The 20,600-nt window shown below is 44.7% G+C and overlaps 1 protein-coding gene across 4 annotated transcripts in view; it reads left to right on the forward strand.

Annotated features, from left to right (window-relative positions):
- The window catches only part of AIG1 (androgen induced 1), a 193,688-nt gene that overhangs the window by 75,831 nt on the left and 97,257 nt on the right, over positions 1-20,600 (forward strand). The window contains exon 5 of one of the 4 annotated variants that reach the window (XR_007355795.2): positions 11,770-13,158. The exons of the other annotated variants lie outside the window; for them this stretch is intronic. The gene's annotated coding sequence lies outside the window, so the exon portion shown is untranslated. Of the gene's footprint in view, positions 1-11,769; positions 13,159-20,600 lie in introns of those variants that run through there. 4 annotated transcript variants of the gene reach the window in all.

The following is a 20,600-nucleotide window of genomic DNA, read 5'->3' on the forward strand; positions in this document are numbered from 1 at the left end:
ACCTTGGCTGCGCCACGCCAGACCCCAGCTGTGCTGGCTGGCTGGCCAACTGGCCCCGGTGCCAACCAGCTGGTCAGCCAGCCAACCCCAGCCCCACGGCCAGCCAACCAGCCCCAAGAGCAACCCCAGCCCCTCTCCCTTTAATCGGTTAACCGTTTAAACGCTAGACAAGCTGACGCCTCTAGCCAGGTGTCACCAAAGCTGATGGGCAATCACATATCAAGTAACCATCCTTTGGCAAGGAAGGGGGGCAGGAACAAACAGATCTACATCTTAGCAAAACAACAGTATGTAGCCTCTTTCGCCAACAAACCCCTTGTCTCCATCCTTACAGTGGAAATGAACTTTATCTAGGTGTAACCCTCAGGAAAATGCATTTCACAGGGTGACTGAACTATAAAAGCGAGGGGCAAGAACACACCAAGTTCTCTCTCCCTATCCATCTCTCTCTCTCTTTCACCTAAGGCAACAAAAGAAACACCCGTTAGATTTTGGAAGCAGATCCTGACCTGGGAATTTGGTCAGCAATGTTACTGGGAACATGTAGTAAGGGACTTCACTTTGAACCAAGTCTAGTTAGTTATGTTTTAGTACTAGGAAGCATTTTATCTTTATTTCTCTTGTAATCATTTCTGACTTTAATGCCTTATACTAGTACTCACTTAAAACCTATCTCCTTGTAATTAAATAAACTAGTTTTATTCTTTAATCAAAACGAATCCAGTGTTTTGGTTCAACTGGGCTTTGGGGTATAAAATCATAGACTATCAGGGTTGGAAGGGACCTCAGGAGGTCATCTAGTCCAACCCCCAAATGGTAACTCCATTTACAGTAGCAGACTGGTGAATATTGATTCCCTTAGAGGGGCAATGGACCTAAAATCTCTGAACTGTCCAGGACACTGCAGAACACATATTTTGGGAAAATTTTGGACTGGGACTGTGTTCGGGTCACCCTGAAAGTGGTAACCAAGGCTGGTGAAAGCCAGAGTGTGACTGGAGTATGTATGCTGGCAGGCAACAGCTATACACAGACACTCAAGGTCTGACCTGCATGCTGTTCGGCTGTTTGTGAGAAGCCCAGATTGGCAACTACAGCAGCAAAGCATTGTGAGGCACCCCAGGTTGCACTGCAAGGGTGACACACTGCCTCACTGGTCTGGATTGCACCCTGGAATGTCATAATCTCTCATAAAATGCATTTGATTACTTAATGTCAGTTGAATGTTCCTAGATCTGATCCCTACTGAAAAGAAGTATTCTTACAAGTTAAAAGCCATATTAAGTTAGGTTTCAGAGTAGCAGCCGTGTTAGTCTGTATCCGCAAAAAGAAAAGGAGTACTTGTGGCACCTTAGAGACTATCAAATAAATTTGTCCCCAAGTCAAATCGTTTTTGTCAAGCCACCTATCACTGTCCACACGGGAACCTAACTCATATTCTGGCAGAAAATAGGGATGAAGGTAAGAAATGTGAACACCAAGGGAAAGAAAGGAAGAGAGAAGCAAAGAGAATAGAATGAGAGAGATGTCAGGGAGGAATAGCTGACTGTGATGGAAAGACAGGCAGGGGAGGTGAATCTGATCAGGGGATCAGGGACAGATCACAAAAAAAAGCAGATGTTGCTCCAGCGTGTGACAAAAAATAAATAAATGAAAGACTAGGAGAGGGAATGAAAATGGGAGCAGAAAACAGTGTAGACAACAGGAAGAGAGACAAAATGGTCAAAGAAGAACTGAGAGCGGGGAGAGAACTATAGAAGAAAAAAAGGAAAGAAGAGGGAAAGGAAAATGTTTCATTCATGTGTCTTACTTTGCATTGCATGCCCTCTGGGAAACATCCCACAGTTCTGTTAATTACAGGGATGGGGGAGGAAGTTGATGGTGTAATGATGCTGCTAGTGAGACTTAAGCCAACTTGCTGCTGTTACTGTTGGACATGTAAATATATTAACAGGGCAGATGTATTTAATATTTGCATGGTGACAAGTCAGTTTTCCCCCCTGAATTTCAAGTATTGGTAACATTTATCTTAATGTTAATACAAAGATCTGTGTCTGCATAAACTATATCTGTGTGGTATCGGTAGACTGGTGTCAGTATCTCTGTGTATCCGTCTCTTTTTGTCTGTATCTTTAATTAGCAGTGTGATACATTATCTCAGCTCCCTAGCTAACCCTCAGAATATCATGTCTTCTTAAAAGAAACCAGTTTAGAGTAAGACCTATTTGTGCATATTGGCTAAAACACATGGTTTGTGCTGCACATTGAAATAGTCAAATAAGCTGCTTGCTAGAGGTCACTATTATGATGGAAAGTGACTCACTTTGTGATACCAGTGATAAGGAAGTCTAGTTTCAGAATTTGTAATCTTCCTGCTTTAATATTGGTTTAACATTCAGATGTATGTTGTTGAGTTTGCTGTTTTTTAAAATATTGAAAGCCATGTTTTCAGAAAATTGCACATGCCGACATTTTCACAAGCATGATCATACGCACAAGTGACCAGTGAAAAGCCACAGGGTTAGAAACTCCCTCCCTCTTTGCGTTATATGCTGAGCACAGCTTGTCTGGAACCAGGGATTTGGCCCTAAAATTTGGTTGCGATAAAACCAGTACTACCACAGGACAGGATAGAAACTGGTTTATAATCTAATAGTTCACTTCCATAATTCTGATCATACATGGTCAAATGCAGAAGGCTTGGGAATGTTGATTTTAATTTTTTTAATGTTTATTTAAAACACAATTTACATCGCTGACTACATGATCTTTTGTGATCATGAGCAATTCTTTTATAATGATTAAACTGTATAGTAGTTTTCTTAACAGGTGCATTTTTGTGATGCTAGTTCATATTTTATCTTGTTGTGATTCTCAGGAAATAAATATAAAATACTGTATAAAGGTAAAATGATTATACCATCCTGTATGTACATATGGATATGGATCTGTTCTCCCTCCTCAGCTAAAATAACAAACTTATTCTCTGGGTCCTCTGACATCAGAGATTTCTAGGACCCTTTTATATTCATATTTCAAGTATTTCTCCTTTTCCAGAGAATATAAGCAGACAATAGGATCAAAATTGAAAATGATACACTATTATGACTAATAATAGCTTATATTCAGATAGTGCCTTTCATCCACAAGAGGAACAATACAGTATATTGCAATGGAAAATTTATATGCAGTTTTTCTTGGGTTGGAGAGGAAATGGCATATACTGTGTGTAATGTACAACAGCCTGCTTTAATGAGTTTGTAAAATAATTGGAGCAGAAGTGATTATTTGAGAGTTTAATAGCTGATAGAGAAAGTATTCTAAAAGCACCCCATAAGCAAATCACTTTGGTTGTGCTTGTACTTTTACCAGTCCATACAAGCACAGGAAAAGGTAGAAATATCCTTATAGAAAAGTAGTGAATGTTGTATACATTCAGTTAATAGTATTTCAGGTATACTTTTGTATAGCTAGAGGACAAGATATTTTTACGGTAACTTTTTTGCACTCTTAGCAAAATGCAGTGTTGTGTATGCTAGAGACCAGCAGCTGACATCCATTAGCATGTAATCAGGTAAGAATAAATGTATCCATGTTATAAAAGTATAGTTGTGCTCTATTGTACTCACTGTATTGAACCCTGCTTAGTAAGCTAAAACCTGACTGCCAGTATTCACACATGTGGCAAATATGACAAAATCAGACCACAAATATTTTGCAGCATTCCATGGTATCTCATGTATTTGTTTAATTTGCTGCTATAGCAACTAGATTCCACCCCGTTAGGGTTGTGGTGGTGGTGTTTTTTTCCACAGACCTATGATCTGCTTGGTTTAAGTTTGGCAGACAGTATTTCCTTCAATTGAAGACATATGCACCAACTCAGTGACCAGATTTTTACCTATTTATCATTGCTGGAGCGAGCCATTATTTCACAGAGAAGCAATATCAGAAATCATTTTCTGCCATTGTCTTTGTAATAAATAATCACTTTTTAAAAGTTCCCTTTTTTGCCTTTTTAGTTTTCTAATTACTCTCTTTTCAGTTGTACTTGAAAACAGGCAGCATTTCTGCAGAAAAACACTCTAGCCAAATGATTAATGCATGGAACTAGTGCCACAGCAGTAATGCTGCATACCTGCTGATCTGCAGAAATCAAGGATTCGGGAGTGACCTTGAGACATAGTCTTGCCTACGGTGACTGTGAGCATCAGCTGTGACCTATCTTTGGCCAGGAGCTCCATTTGCCCCCCATAACCCAATCACACCCTGTAAGATATAAGTAATAAATTCCATTTGCATTTCTAGTATCCTATAGTGGGGGGGGATCGGCACAAGGGAGAGAAAGGTGCCAACACCACCTTCTGGACAGCTCAAAAAGTGGTATTAGGAATGGCTTTGGCGGATGCTGTGTGCCTGTCTTTTAGAATGACCATCTTAGCCCCCTGGTGCAATGAAATGAGTGAGGAAATAAGAAAAATGGCAAAAGGCAGACCAGAAGCTGCCTTATCCTATTCTTGTTACAACTACTACTTATTATATCACTTGTATTTTTGTTCAGAACAAATGATGCAATGAGTTTAATTAATATTATTTAAATCCACAGAGCTAGCAGCCCAGCTAGCATAGGGAGCAAGGATACAGCCTGACTAGAGAAGGGAGAAGAATTGAATGCTGGTGGTGCAAAATCTGTTTCAAAACCGTCCCCTCCAACAGCACAAAGGCTCCCTGCAAGACTCCTTTCTGTAGGGAAGGAAGCAAATGCCCATATCCATATACAGCATAGCACAACTGTCTGGGTGCATTATGGTGGTCTTTTATTTTCACTTTGCTCCCAAGTATGAAAAAGCATGATGTAGCTATTAAAGGACAGGACTGAGCTCCAGGAAGCCTTGGATCTGTTCTTGACTCTGCCACTGAATCACTGGGTGATCTTGGAAAAGTCTTACTGGGCTTGAACCTGCTATGTGCTAGCGCCCTGAACTCCCATTGAAGTCAGTGGGAGTTGAGAATGCTCAGCGTTTTGCAGGATCAAACCCTTAAAACTTTTTTGCCTTAGCTTGCCTGCCTGTGAAATGGAGATAATAATACTGTCATACCTACATAATGGGGTGCTGTGAGTCTTAATTAATGTCTGTAGCACCCTCAGATGAAACCTAATATAAAAGTCAAAAGTACTGTTATTTTTGTAACAAGGTGTGTCAAATATTTGTCACGGATTGTGGCAGGATACCAGAACTGATGAACTAATGGTGTGATCCAGTTCCGTGTAGGGTATACATGACCTATGTTTAAAATGATAAAATTATCCATGGATTTTATACTAAGGTTAGCATTGCCAATATCTCAAAAAATGCTTCCGATTGACCTGGTCCACGTGCACTATGGCAGCAGGCTAGGATGAGTGCAGAATGGGAGTTCTTCTTCGAGTGATTGCTCATATGGATTCCAATTAGGTGTGTTTGTGCCACATGCACTGTCATCAGAAAGTTTTTCCCCTAGCAGCACCCGTCAGGTCGTCTGTGGAGCCCCTGGAGTGGCGCCTTCATGGCGCTCAATATATGACCCTGCCGACCCGGTGCCTCCTCAGTTCCTTCTTGCTGCCAGTGACGGTCGTTGGAACTGCAGTGACTTGCTTAGCAAGCTCTCCTCGTTTTCCCTCATTTTCAGTTTAGTTTTGTTTACAGTTATTCCTAGCCTCGTTAAGTTTAGTTTTAGTGTTTTTGGTTGTTACAGCAGATAGCTGTTGGGGGGGGCGGGTATTCCACTTCACGTCGACCCCGTTCCCCATTGGGACTTGGGGTATGCCTAAGTTCCAAGGGTTCAAACCCTGCAAGGCCTGCAACAAGCCCAGGCCAACGGGCAACCCCCACGACACTTGCTTAAAGTGTCTGGGGGAAGCACACCAAGTGGACAAGTGCAGCATTTGTAAAGGGTTTTGCCCCAGAACAAAAAAGGAGAGAGAATTTCACCTCAGGCAGCTCCTTATGGAGAATTTCCCCTCAAGCAGCACTTTGACCGCAACCTACATCGGCACAGCAAGACTTAGCACTGAGCTCATTGGTGCGCAGCAACCTGGCAGCAGTGGTAGAAGCAGCACCACGGAAGGACTCAGGGAGAGACCCGCAGCGGCACTGAAATTGTCAGGATTCATCCGGCACCAGTCCCATTCCCCAATGCAGAAGCAATACCAGAAGCAGGGGAGGAGTGGATCTATGATTCCAAGACCCACCCCTTTGGAGCTGGCCAGTGGGGCGCGTCCCAAAGAGGAGCACCCAGGGCCGAAGACTTTGGAGCTGGCACCATTGACCTCGGTCCTGCAAGGGGGATCATCGAGTCCAGTGCCGCTGGACTCCCCGAGCCAGGTCATTGAGGAGGTGGAATTGCCATCCACCCTGAACACCTTTGAGGCCGTGAGGAACCTCATTGCCATGATGGCACCACAGTCCCCAGTCCTTCGAGCCAAGCCTCCGGTACCACAACGTCGTAGCAACGTGTTGAGGCAAACCAGCGATGCTTCATCCCTCATCACTGCCAGTGGAGTCCCGGCACCGCTCGGAGTCCCAGCATCGCTCACACTCACAGCAGTGGTCGCACTCGCAGCACCAGTCAGAGACACAGCACCGCTCCAGGTCATGCCAGCGCTTCCAATCACAATGCCAATCCTCATGCTGATCCCCGTTTTGCAGCAGGACCATGGCCAGCGCAGTGGCCATTTTGGACCCTGTGGGTGTACCACCAGGCCCAGGGCACCCAATCCAAAGGTGCCCATTCGGTGGCCTCTGAACCGCGGCTACCAGAGGCATCAGCCAATCGCCCCATCCCGAGGGGTGCCAAGGAGGTACCAGTCACACTACCTCCCCTGGAACCAACCCCAGCTCCTGAGCCTGATCCATGTGTGGTTGGCCCCAACAGAGAGGCAGGACAGGAGGCCCCTGGAGACCAAGAGGGTCAGGAGGACCCTGTTCCCCCATTAGCCTCCTCCTCATCCTCCATGGACTAGGCTGTTGCAGGCACCTCCATCTCTGGACCACCCCCTGTAGACAGCCATGCCCACCAGGACCTCCTTCTCAGGGTGGTGCGAAATATGGGCCTGCAGGCTGAGGAGGTGCTAGAGTCAGAGGATCCAATGGTCAACATCCTGGCCCCGGAAGGCCCGTCACACATGGTTCTATCCCTCATCAAGACTGTACAGCCCAATGCTAAGACCATTTGGCAGACCCCGGCCTCCATCCCTCCCACCGTGAAGGGTGTGGAAAGGAAGCATTTTGTACCATCTAAGGGGTATGAATACCTCTTCACACACTCACAGCCTTGCTCATTGGTGGTGGCTGCAGTAAATGAAAGGAGAGGCAGGGACAACAAGCCCCAGTGCCTAAGTCCAAGGATGCCAAGCGCCTAAATTTATTTGGGCGCAAAGTGTATTCCACGGGGGGTTACAACTCAGGATGGCCAACCAGAGGCAATTCTGAGTTGATACAGCTTCAACTCCTGGAACTTGATGCTCAAGTTTAAGGAGCTGGTGCCAACTGAGTCCAGCGAGGAGTTTGGAGCAATAGTGGAGGAGGGCAAGGAGGTGGCATGGACCTCTTTACAGGCCTCGCTGGATGCTGCAGACTCAGTGGCGCTCACCTGGTCCTCCAATATCGCCATGAGGCGTAGCTCATGGCTGCAGGCCTCGGAACTCCCGCCCGAGGTTCAACAGACCACGCAGGACCTGTTTGATGGGGCAGGTCTGTTTGCGGAGCAGACTGACTCTCAGCTGCATAGCCCTTGAGTCTTTTAGCCTCACGTGAAGTCCTTGGGTATGCACACCCCAGCAACCCAACGCAAACATTTCAATCCTCAGCAGCAGTGTTCCTATCCTTCTTGGCCAAGGCAGGACTTTTAGAGAAGAAGGGGCAGAAATGGCAGACTCAAGCCTTCCCACTCCCCGCCCGGGCAGGGCCAGGGCCCTAATAAACCATCGTCAGGTTCAAAGCAGGCCTTTTGAAGGTTCGGCACACCGGCCACAATTCCAGATCCTTGAATCGTCTGTCCCACTTCTGCCGTGCTTGGCCCCAAATAACTTCGGACCGCTGGGTTCTCCTTATGGTAGAAGTGGGATATTCTCTCCAGTTCTGCTCCTACCCTCCCTCCAACCCTCCTTCCCCATCCGTCTTCAGGGACCCTTCTCACGAGCAACTCCTTATCCAGGAGGTGCAGGCGCTCCTCACCATGGGAGCAGTGGAGGAGGTTCCTCTGGCAAGGGATTCTATTCCCGCTATTTCCTGATCCCCAAGGCCAACAGGGGTCTCAGACCCATTCTAGACCTGTGAGGACTCAACAAGTTCATGATAAAGTAGAAGTTCCGCATGGTCTCCCTGGGCACAATTATCCCTTCTCTGGATCCGGGAGACTGGTACTCCTCCCTCGACATGAAAGACGTGTACTTTTACATAGCTATTCGGCCTGCACACAGACAATTCCTACGGTTTGTGGTCGACCACAAACATTATAAATTTACGGTCCTTCCATTTGGCCTCTCAACAGCCCCCCGAGTGTTCACCAAGTGCATGTTCGTCGTGGCTGCTTTCCTCTGTCGGAGATAGGTGCAGGTATACCCATACCTTGAAGACTGGCTGCTCAGGGGCCGCACTGGAGGCAGGTGGAGTCTCAAGTCCAATTGGTCAGATCCACATTCGAGAGACTGGGTCTCCTCCTCAACCTGAACAAGTCAACCTTGTTACTGACCCAAAGAACAGAATTCATTGGGGCGGTGTTGGACTTGGTTCAAGTAAGAACGCTTTTCCCAGAGTCCCGCTTCCAAACCATGACGGACATCATTCAGGGCCTCAGGCAATACCCGACCACCACAGCAAGGGGATGCCTGAGTCTCCTCGGTCACACGACAGCCTGCACTTATGTGACTTGGCGTTCCAGACTGAGGCTCAGGCCTCTATATGCATGGCTTGCTTCGGCCTATTGCCCGGGATGCGACAGCCTGAATTCAGTGATCACGATGCCGGGGCAGGTGCTCGAGTCCCTTCAGTAGTGGCTCAACCCTTGGTAGGTGTCTGAAGGAGTCCCCTTCAAGAGTCGTCAGCCCTCCTTGTCCCTGGTAACGGACACTCTGGGATGGGGAACACATTTGGGAGACCTCCAAACGCAGGGCCTTTGGTCGCAGGACTAGCTCACCCTCCATATCAATATCAAGAAGCTGAGGGCAGTGCGACTAGCATGCCAGACCTTTCAGGCCTGACTACGAGGTCAGTGTGTAGCAGTTCTGACAGACAACACCACTGCCATGTTTTACATCAACAGGCAGGATGGAGCCCGGTCCTCTCCCCTTTGTCGGGAAGCCCCCTGGCTGTGGGAGTTTTGCATAGCCCACTCCATTCACCTGGAAGCGTCCTATCTACCAGGAGTTCAGAACACACTGACAGACCACCTCAGGAGGTCCTTCTGCAATCACGAGTGGTCCATTTGGCCAGATGTCATACACTTGGTCTTCCAAAGATGGGGGTTTCCCCATGTCAATCTGTTCGCCACCCGGAGCAACAGAAAGTGCCCAATGCTCTGCTCCTCCCAGAGAGGCAGCCCAGGCTCACACGGACACATTCCTGGTACCCTGGGGAGGCCGTCTGCTCTACACCTTTCCCCCGTTAGCTCTTGTGCACAAGGCCCTACCCAAGGCCCTCAGGGACGGGGCAGAGATAATTCTGGTGGCACCAGTGTGGCCCCAACAACATTGGTACACCACACTCCGGGAGCTATCAGTGGTCGCCCCAATCACATTGACTCTCCTACCCAACCTGATCACTCAGGACCACGGTCACCTTCATCACCCCGACCTGCAGTCCCTCCACCTCACGGCTTGGAAGCTTCATGGCTGAACCCCATGGAGCTTCTGTGCTCAGAACAAGTAAGGGAGGTCCTAATCAGCAGCAGGAAGCCCTCCACTAGAGCCACATATCTGACAAAGTGGAAAAGATTTACTTGTTGGTGTGACGAGCGTTGTACAGCCCCTGTTCAGTCACCTGTACCTCTCATCTTAGAGTATCTTCTGCACCTGGTAGCATCCTCCATAAAGGTATATCTCGCTGCTATTCTGGCTTTCCACCCGGGAGCGTCTGGATGCTCTGTCTTCGCCAGCCCTATGGTTGGTCAGTTCCTCAAGGGTCTGGAACAGCTACATCCCTAGATCAGACAGCCGGTCCCCATGTGGGACCTTAACCTGGTACTCTCCAGGCTAATGGTGGCCCCATTTGAACGGCTTACAACTTTCTCCCTTCTCTATCTGTCTTGGAAGGTAGCCTTTCTGGTCGCAGCAAGGAGGGTGTCTGAGTTAAAGGCCCTTACCTCAGACCCGCCTTATACAGTTTCCCACAGGGATAAAGTGCAACTCAGACCTCACCTGGCCTTTCTTCCTAAGGTTGTGTCACATTTCCACACTAGTCAGGACATTTTCCTGCCTGTTTTTTATCATATGCCTCATGGCAGTAGGCGTGAGCAGAGGCTGTACTCTCTGGATGTTCGGCAAGCACTAGCCTTCTATATCAAGCACACTAAGCCGTTCAGGAAGTTGAGCCAGTTGTTCATAGCAGTGGCAGATCAGATGAAAGGACTCCTGGTCTCATCTCAAAGAATATCCTCCTGGATCACTTCATGCATCCACACGTGCTACGAGCTGGCCAAAATACCTGCCCGGCTCTTACAGCACGCTCCACGAGGGCCCAGGCCTCATCAGTGGTGTTCCTGGCCCAGGTCCCAGTACAAGAAATCTGCAGGGCAGCAACTTGGTTCTTGGTATATACGTTCACCTCTCATTATGCCATTATCCGGCATGCCAGGGATGATGCAGCTTTCGGCAGAGCGGTGCTCCAATCAGCGATTCCATAACTCTGACCCCAAGGCTTGGGGGTCACCTAATTGGAATTGATATGAGCAATCACTCGAAGAAGAAGAAAAAACAGTTACTCACCTTCTTGTAACTGTTGTTCTTCGAGATGTGTTGCTCATGTCCATTCCAAACCCACCCACCTTCCCCTCTGTCAGAGTAACCGCAAGAAGGAACTGAGGCGGCGCCAGGTCAGCAGGGCCATATATTAAACACCATGAAGGCACCAGTCTAGGGGGCTCCACAGCCAACCGAGTGGGTGCTGCTAGGAAAAAACTTTCCGATGACTGTGCACGCAGAGTGCGCACACCTAATTGGAGTGGATATGAACAACTCATCTCAAAGAACAACAGTTACAAGAAGGTGAGTAACCGTTTTTTCTCCCTTATCTGAGGTGGACTCAAATGCAAATTACATCCTTAACTTCACTTCCCGAGGAAGGAATTTAATTTGGTCAGTAGGACTTTTGGGGTTTTATTTTATCATCTTGAACTTTACCAGTTTTTCATAAACCCTGTATGCAGTGTTCCAATCTGCTGAGTCACAGCCATACATGTTTTTGTGGCTTCTTCTGCAAATACAGTAGGCAGTGTAGAAAAGTTTTATGAACTATTTATGGGAAGGATGAAGTATGTATCTCCATAAAACTGGTTAGAAAAGAAACTGAACATGACAGATATTTTTAAGCCACTTTATAAGATTAAGAACAGGAAAATGACATCATTTTCTGTAAGCCATTTTCTTTTATTTAAACGTAATATTGAGAATTTCTTTAATACAAAGTTTTATTGAGATTTCCATTAGCAAACATGGATAATTCATGTTGGCTGAAAATCTTTTTAAAAAGATATATGTACATATGCATATTTATGTGTGTATTCTTGGATCAGAAAATAAGGTTGAGAACATTTCAGTAGATGGAAGGCAGAGGAACTGCAGATGAAGCAGAAGAAGAAAGAGGGATGGAGGAAGAACTGAGTGTGTCAGAAGTTAAGAGAAAAGGTGATAAAGGTGCAAGTTGCTTACAGTACAAGACAGAGAGGAATCAATGAAGAGGAAACCAAATATTGAAATAAAGACGTGATCATGGTAGTCAGCTGAGAAGAGCCACAGAACATGGAACTGATAATCGTATGTCCTGTACATTGCTGAGGAGAAAGCTCAAAAGGGAAGTGAGAAATGTTTAAATTACATAGTGTATATTGAAAATTTGCCCTCTACTTTATTCCAGGCCATCATGTACAATTTTGGTTTCATTTGATTTCCTGTGAAGTGTATCATGCAGGGTCATCCTTTGCAGAGAGGTGGGTTTTTTTCTTCCCATCCTCCCTGCCTATGCAAAGCTTAAAAAAGCATGAATATGTTTTCTCTATGATCTTCATTTTGTGTTACCTGCCTCCCTGAATTCACAATCACGAATTTCCTCAGGGCTCTTGAGTCTTTTTATTTGATCTCTGCTCTCTGTCTGCCTCTAGTGTGCCCCAGAAAGCACATGGTAGCAGCACTGTGATGGAATGCACCCCTATATTCACACTCTACACACGATCGTTATAATCTTCATACCAAATATGCCTTGTGAGGTTTCATTTGAAAACTTAATAACTTTCTGGTCAATAATATCATGGTGAAATGTATCTAGCAATATATGTAAAGTTATAAATTGCTCCTGAATGATGATGGTGGCACATGTTCAAACACACATAGCCCCAGTTAGGCAGAACTGGCCAAGCAGGTCTTAAAGGAATGTGGGTTTACTTCAGTTTACGTATAAGTTGTAAACAGGGTCCTCAGACAGTGAGGGAGGGAAGACAGGAGACAAGAAAAATCTTCATTTTTGCAAACAGACGTGAGAAGAAACAGCATGGAACCGCTTTCGCTACTAGACACCATGTTGCCTCCTTTACTGTTTGAATAAACTTGACTTTGAGGGGTAACCTAGAAGAAAATGCATCTCAAAGGGGGACTGGACTATGAGAGTGAGGGGCAAAAACACCTGAAGTTCTCTCTCCCTAACCATCTCTTTTTTCACCTAAGACGACAAAGAGAAACAGCTGTTGGACTTTGGGAGTAGATCCTGGCCTGAGAGTTTGGTCAGCAGTGTTACTGGGAACATGGTTCAAGGTGAAGTCCCTTACCACAAGTCCAGCTTGTTAAGTTTAGAAAGCATTCTATCTTTCTTTTTCTTGTAACCATTTCTGACTTTAATGCATCATTACTTGTACTCACTTAAAATCTATCTCTTTGTGAGTAAATAAATGTGCTTTATTCTTTAATCAAAACTAATCCAGCGTTGTGAATTGTTTGGGTAACACTATTTGGGTAGCAGACAGTTGTATGCCTTAGAGGGGCAATGGACCTGATATATCTGGACTATCCAGGAGAAGGCTGGACAGTACAAAACACACATTTTTGGGGGAGAAATCCAGGATGGGGGGTGTTTGGGGTCACCCTCCAAGTACTGACCAAGGCTGCTGGAAGCCAGAGTGTGGCTGGTGTTTGATGACAGGCTGCTGGAGTCAGAGTTGCTGGACCAGGGCTGTAGCTATGCACAGACACTCAGGGTGTGACCTGCATGCTGCTTGGCTATTTGTGAGGAGCCCACATTGGGAACTACAGCAGCAAAGCATAGTGAGGCTCCCCAAGTTGCAGGACAAGTGGTGACACAACCCCTCACAGGTCTGGATTGCATCCCAGAATGTCATAAGTATCCAAAACTCTCTAAAGTCAAGCATCACTTTTTAAAACAATATTATTATTTCTATTGATTAATTTATGTTAGAGTGGCAGCCAGAAGCTCAGATCAGAGCCCCATTGTGCTGGGCATTGTACGTACGCTCTGCCTCAAAGACCTTACGGTCTAAATGGACAGAACAGATTAAGGGTGGGAGAAAGGAAGCATTATTATCTCTGTTTTACAGATCGGGAACTGAGGCACAGAGATTGACTTGCATGAGGTGGCACAGGGAGTTTGTGGCAGAGCTGGAATTAAATCCAGTCCTAGTCTAGTGCCTTAATGAAGAAATCTTTCTTCCTCTCCAAAGCAGGCATGGAACACAAACTCATACAGGATAGGTTTCAGAGGAACAGCCGTGTTAGTCTGTATTCGCAAAAAGAAAAGGAGTACTTGTGGCACCTTAGAGACTAACCAATTTATTTGAGCATGAGCTTTCGTGAGCCACAGCTCACTTCATCAGATGTGTACCGTGGAAACTGCAGCAGACTTTATATACACACAGAGAATATGAAACAATACCTCCTCCCACCCCACTGTCCTGCTAGTAATAGCTTATCTAAAGTGATCAACAGGTGGGCCATTTCCAGCACAAATCCAGGTTTTCTCACCCTCCACCCCCCCACACAAATTCACTCTCCATGATTCAAACTCGGAGAGATTTTGGTAATTCTGTTCGGAGAACAAAGTGACTCAATCTCTGGGGGTGGGGGGGTGCAATCTTGTGGAGGGAGATTTTGGGGCAGTTGCTCCAGGTTCTTCTTCACCCTGCTTACAGTTGTCATTTTTCATTATCTTCGTTTTAGTGGTGTTACTGGAAGCTGGTTCAAGGTGCACTGATTCTCGGGTTCCTAACATAGCCCTCTAGATGCTCTTTCAACTTGTTTGGCAGCTACTTCCAAAATATCTCAAGTGCACAATTTTATTTTGTACATTTTTTTTACCAGGGGTAAATTCCCCAGGGATGCCCTCTCCTCTATGATTATTTGGGCGATGGGAGGAGAAAATCTGACCCATAAACAGAATGGTGATGTGAGAAGGAACACTTTGAAAATGCAAACACTGTCCAAGGGGAAAGTGCTGCCTCTTCCTCTTCCCAGCTCCTTCAGACTTTCTTTGCAGTAACACTTTTTGGTGACCAGGACGTCTGGTTGAGGCACCAAGAGGAAGGGGCAGCTGTTATGATCAGTTGCAGAAACACTTTTTGGTTGCACATTTTTAAAGGGACTGAGAAGCCTCTTGCATGTATTCAAGAGACACTTCAAGAGGCTTTGTGGAAGTCCAGTTAGATACATAGTTTGTGTGGGACATCAGAACGGGAAGTATAATTTAGATAACTTAAATAAAAGGTAGCATGGGTGAAACATGTTACTGACACACAAGTTGTGTAACTGATGGCCATGGAGGGGTTATATTTTCATTACTTCTCAGTATTAATTTGAACGTTGGAAGAAGGATGTGCCTGTTTAGAAGACAAAATATAATGTAATCTGATGTAGAAGCCTGCATTTACTTCCTTCAGATGAGAAATTACTGTTTGCTAGCCCTTTTTCAAATCTGATCTCTGCAGCTTAATTGGCAATAATACAAATGTTAACAGCTGTATAAGAGATGTTATTGAGTCCACAACAGTAGCCATGGTTACCTGCATACTTTCATTGCTTTATTAATGTGTAATTCATTTTTTTCTGGAAATACCATTACCAAGTAACATAATACAATACAGCCTCTTAGCGGGTATTACTGTGTAGAGAAGAGCATCTCTCAGTGAACCTGAAAGCTGTTTATATCAAACTGGATTATATACAGAACATACCACCTATATATTATAGATCCCGTAAATGCTGTATCGTAACAGAGGGAAAAGAGAATCCTACAAGTTTCAAGTGATATTACTCTAGAACTTTTCACAATAAAAGAAGAGACTACTTAATATCGTTTGGCATTAAAAAAAATGGTCTCTGATTTACACCGGTGGGCGTAGCTGATCTTGTGGTCAGAGTGCCCTTTCTCTCTGCTTCCTGCATCCAACTAGTGCTCTGAAAACTTGCACTACTGGTGAATCTCAATGAAAATAATTAGCCAGATCTAGATCCCTGCTCAATCCTTTTACTGCCAGTCTGGTACCACAGACTGGAGGGATAACTGACTTACATAGATAGCTGGCGACTCTGCTGATGTAGGGAAATCCCAGGATAGGATCACCAGTTCCTGCCCCACTTCAGCCAAGCATAGGGGCCCACTGGCATTTGGGGTGTGTGACTGGAATGCAGTCCTGGACCAATAAATTGGAATCTATAGGGCAGTTACTGCCAATATAAGCTATAACACCCTTAAAGTTACTCTAATTTGTGCTAGAGAACAAATTCTCTCCCATCTGCCCCCACGATCAGTGGGATGGAAAGGTAGTATAAAGTTACCTAAGCCCTCTGCTCCTTGCTCTCTCACCCTCCATCCCACCCTATCATGCTGAGCATAGGTGAGGTGCACCTGAGGACCTGGCCTATTTTTTTGCCAGATTAATGAAAAGCAAACAATTAACTGCACCAGATTTTTCAACTGCACGCTAGCTTAGCTAATAAAGAGAATAATAATAAATATTTCCACTTCAGAATATCTCAAAGTGCTTTGCAAATATTAATGCATTCAACTTTACAAGAATGCTGAAGCCCATATATTCAGGATTTAGGTTGGTTTGTTTGTTTTAGTGGGATGGGGTGAAATTAATCCTGAATGCATAACCAATGTAAATCAATTTAAAATAACAAAGAAATAGCACCCAAAGAAAGTGGATGGGTGTTTTGTTTCTATGGGATTGTGTGATCTGATTTCTTTCAATATAAGGTTTCTTTATACTGTTTCTACACTGTTCCATAGCATAACATAGCACACTTTGCATGCCTAACAGCATTTAATTGAACATGTATATAAACTGCATTTAAAAATACTGTTACTTGACATTTGTGTGTTTACAGTGAAATCTGGGTATTGATAGGTTGCTGCATTGGCTTGAAATAAAGACCAAATAATGCAATATTTAAATATGACACTGAAAAATTACTAGGATTGCCCGATGAAACCATGTTGAAAAGAATGTTAAAGCTTTGATGAGCCAGACCCATTTTCAGTGCATTTCCGAGGACAAGAAGCAGGATGGCATTAAGATTAAGAGTCCCATAGCAAAGCCGGCTGTTGCCACAGTCTAGCTTCTGTTGCTGCTCCAGTGCTGCCAGGTTGGAGCTATTTATAGACACTAGCCCGTATCTATCCGTGTGCATAGACATACTACTCTCTCAGAAGTTGTTGTGTTTCTACAGAAGTGACGTCTGATTTATTTTCCGGTCCTTCGCAGGGTAGTTTGTTCTGTACCATGCAAAAGGGATGAAGCTTGACACATCAAAAATCTACACACTGTACATTCTCTTGCTTTGTATGTTTCTATTGTTTATGTAAAATGAATTCCTTAATTTCTGTTTGTGTACTCTCCATCTGCAAGACATCGGGCTTAATTTAGCTCTGGGATATGCTGGCTTCAACCAACTTGAGCATAGGGCTGCTCTCAGCAGAAAATCTGCCGGGAAGAGATGATCAGGAGGGCTGGTGCCAAGAGCCTGCACACCCCACTTCTCCAGGGAGCAGCACAGCCTCTGACTAGGGAAGAGGTGTGGCCAGGAGCCCCAAGGGGTGCATTGATTGATCAAATCTCCCAGTGAGCCCCTGGCCAGGAGGCTCCCATGGAACATTAGCCAGAATTTAAACCTGCCGTCCTTGCAGTCACTGGTCGTGCAAACACTGGCCTGCTGAGGGAGTATGCCGACCCAGAGGCAAAGCTGCTCCTGATTTTCACCTGCTGTGCCAGCAGAATTGAGACAATAGCAGATGATTTCCCAGCTAAAATACCAGTTACAGATGTCACTCTTCACAAGGGACGAGAGTGTTGGTTGTAACCCATGCCTCTGAGGGAATATATTGGTGGTACGCCTGCCAGAAGACTATAGTTTGGGGAGGAATGGAGAAGCTACAGAGTTCTGTGTAATCTGCTAACTAATTTCTCATTTGGAATGATAGGTCTGTTCTAAAATGTATCATGTCAGCACTTTGATTTTTCATTTAACTTGAGATAAAAATTTCAGGAATTTTTTTTTAATTTCTGTTAAATTTAGAACCTTGGGGAGGTTGGAGTTGTTTCATTTGTGGGTATGAATGAGACAGTCCTTTTTAATCAATTATATCCAATTATGAGTGATGAGGGTATTTCCCCGCCCCCCCCCCCGGTCAAGTTTCTGACTTCTCACAACTATAAACATCCCTCATATCCTTTCACACATGGATGTTGTGGTTTTTACTCCTCAATTAACCTTGGCATTAAAAATTAACAGAATGCAATAGACTAAAGAGGAAAATAAGAGCACAGTAGTTGTACCTGATTTCTTTGGTCGCAGAAATAAAAACTCACTATAGAGCACAGAAATATGCTTAACAAGAATAAGAGAAATTGAAAGACTTATAACACATATGTTAACAGGTAAACTAGTGAAGGAAAAATGGACCAAGTGGGATGAAGTGATTGAAAACAAATCATTAATATACCTTATACAAGAGTATGGCTCTTCAATGTATACTGTAACTAATATTGCCTAAGTTCAGCGGTGTTCCCTTATCTTGCATATCTAAAACCCTCCCTTGTACAAGATATTTGTATTGTGCACAAATCTATTTACCGTTAATTTTTAAAAAGTAGTAATTAAAAAGTCTATTAGTGTAGTTACAAAGGCCTGATCCTGCAGCCCAATTCACGGTACTGTGACTTTAGTGGGGTTCCCTCTGAATGCAATACATCTGTGTATGTGGATCAACTTGCAAGACTGGGGCTGTTTGATTCTAAACATGATTTCTGTCCTTACTCGATTTCTGTAAAACAGGAAATGTCCTTACTACCAAAATAGTAGGAATTTGGAAAGGGAGAAGGGCATAAGTTGCTTGAAGAACTCTTGCTTTGGTTTTGTTACAGTGGACTAGAATTTGGACTGTCCACTTGTGACATTCCAAAAAATATGAAGATGGTTCCCTACATTCAGAATTCCCCCTGGCATCTTCAGAATTATGCTTTAAAAAAAAAAAAAAAGGACTGGTGTGCAAAACTGTCTAATAATTTTCAATTTGCATTCTCTCCAAAACAGTACTACAGCTTGTCTCAATAAAAAATTAAACCTATTTTCTGAGGAATCTCAGAAGGTTTCCCTCTGGTTGTAAAGGAAAGTTTTGATTGGGGCTGTGTGTATGTGTGTGTTTATACTACCAATAAAAAGGTCTCTATTTTAATCGCCTTCATCCTTCCTGGACCCAAATATAGGATATGATGTACAGTAGGCCAAGGACAAAATATGAGGACAGCAAGAAAAATAATTTAGAGAGGTGGGATCAGATTCCTTAGCATAAATAACATTTTCTCTAACCTTCATTTCATACTTTCACACTACTGATGACAATAATTTTAATAACAGTAGTGGGCGAACACCAGGTAAATGTCTGGAGTGGATTTTTCCTTATAATGAGGTGTCTCTTCCTAACTTACATTGGCATGGATGATATTAAGGAACAAAGCATAACATATTTGTTGACCCTTTCTACTGAGTAGCTGATGGTTGATATTTGACAGTGAATCCTGCTTACCATATCTCAGGCCTGGTTTGGGCAGGCTTTGAGCTGGCTGTAGTATTTCAGTCTAATGAATCAAACGATGGTCCCAACTCTGGGTGGTGCTGAGTGCCCTCAATTCATGTTGAAAAGCATTTCACAGAATTGGGTCTATAAAGGAGAAGGGCAGGACATAGGGAAACTTAACTGGGACCTCTCTTGGCAGTCTCAGCAGAGAGGCCAAGAATTAAATTGTCAGAAAAACTGACAGGGGTAGATCTTCAATTGCTGTAAATTGTCAGAGCTCCATTCACTGCAGTGAGAAGAACAGGAGTACTTGTTTCACCTGTGACAGGGTCAGGCCAGATGGTTACAGGAGAGTGATCCTATTGGTATCAGGGAAGTGGGCAGGCAAAGCCCACCCACTGCTAAAGGATCCCCCCCCAGCCTAAGAGGGGGATCCACAGGACCTGGAAACCAAATGAGTACAGGGGACAACTAATGAAATAACAGGGACAGGAGTATGATCAAAGGGTCAAATGGGGGAATGTGATAGAAGGCAGATATATTAGCCCCAGGTTAAGTAGGTCCCTTTTCCCTGGGTAAGGTAACAGGGAAGGTTGTTTTTTTTTTTTTTTATTAGCCCCAGGCTAAGTAGGTCCCTTTTCCCTGGGTAAGGTAACAGGGAAGGTTCCAGAACAATCAGGAACTTTCTGGAAACAAGGCAGACAGGCTGATTAGAACACCTGCAGCCAATCAAGAAGCTGCTATCAGAATCAATTAAGGGAGGCTAATCAGGGCACCTGGGTTTAAAAAGGAGCTCACTTCAGTTTGTGGTATGTGTGTGGGGAGCTGGGAGCAAGAGGCACTAGGAGCTGAGAGTGAGAAGGCTGGAGAACTGAGGTGTACTAGCATTATCAGACACCAGGATGGAAGGTCCTATGGTGAGGATAAAGAAGGTGTTGGGAGGAGGCCATGGGGAAGTAGCCCAGGGAGTTATAGCTGTCGCACAGCTATTCCAGGAGGCACTATAAACAGCTGCATTCCACAGGGCCCTGGGCTGGAACTTGGAGTAGAGGGTGGGCCCGGGTTTCCCCCCAAACCTCCCAACTCCTGATCAGACAAAGGAGGAGTTGACCTGGACTGTGTGTTCACGAAAACGGCCAAACTGAGGGCTGCCGTGAATCTCTGAGGGGAGCAAATCTACCAATAAGCATAAGACCCACCAAGGTAGAGGAGGAACTTTGTCACTCACCTTAGAGACTAACAAATTTATTAGAGCATAAGCTTTTGTGGGCCAGAGCCCACTTCATCGGATTCATAGAATGGAACATATAGTAAGAAGATAGATAT

The sequence above is a fragment of the Caretta caretta genome, chromosome 3 (assembly GCF_965140235.1).
Source record: "Caretta caretta isolate rCarCar2 chromosome 3, rCarCar1.hap1, whole genome shotgun sequence".
NCBI lineage: Eukaryota > Metazoa > Chordata > Testudines > Cheloniidae > Caretta > Caretta caretta.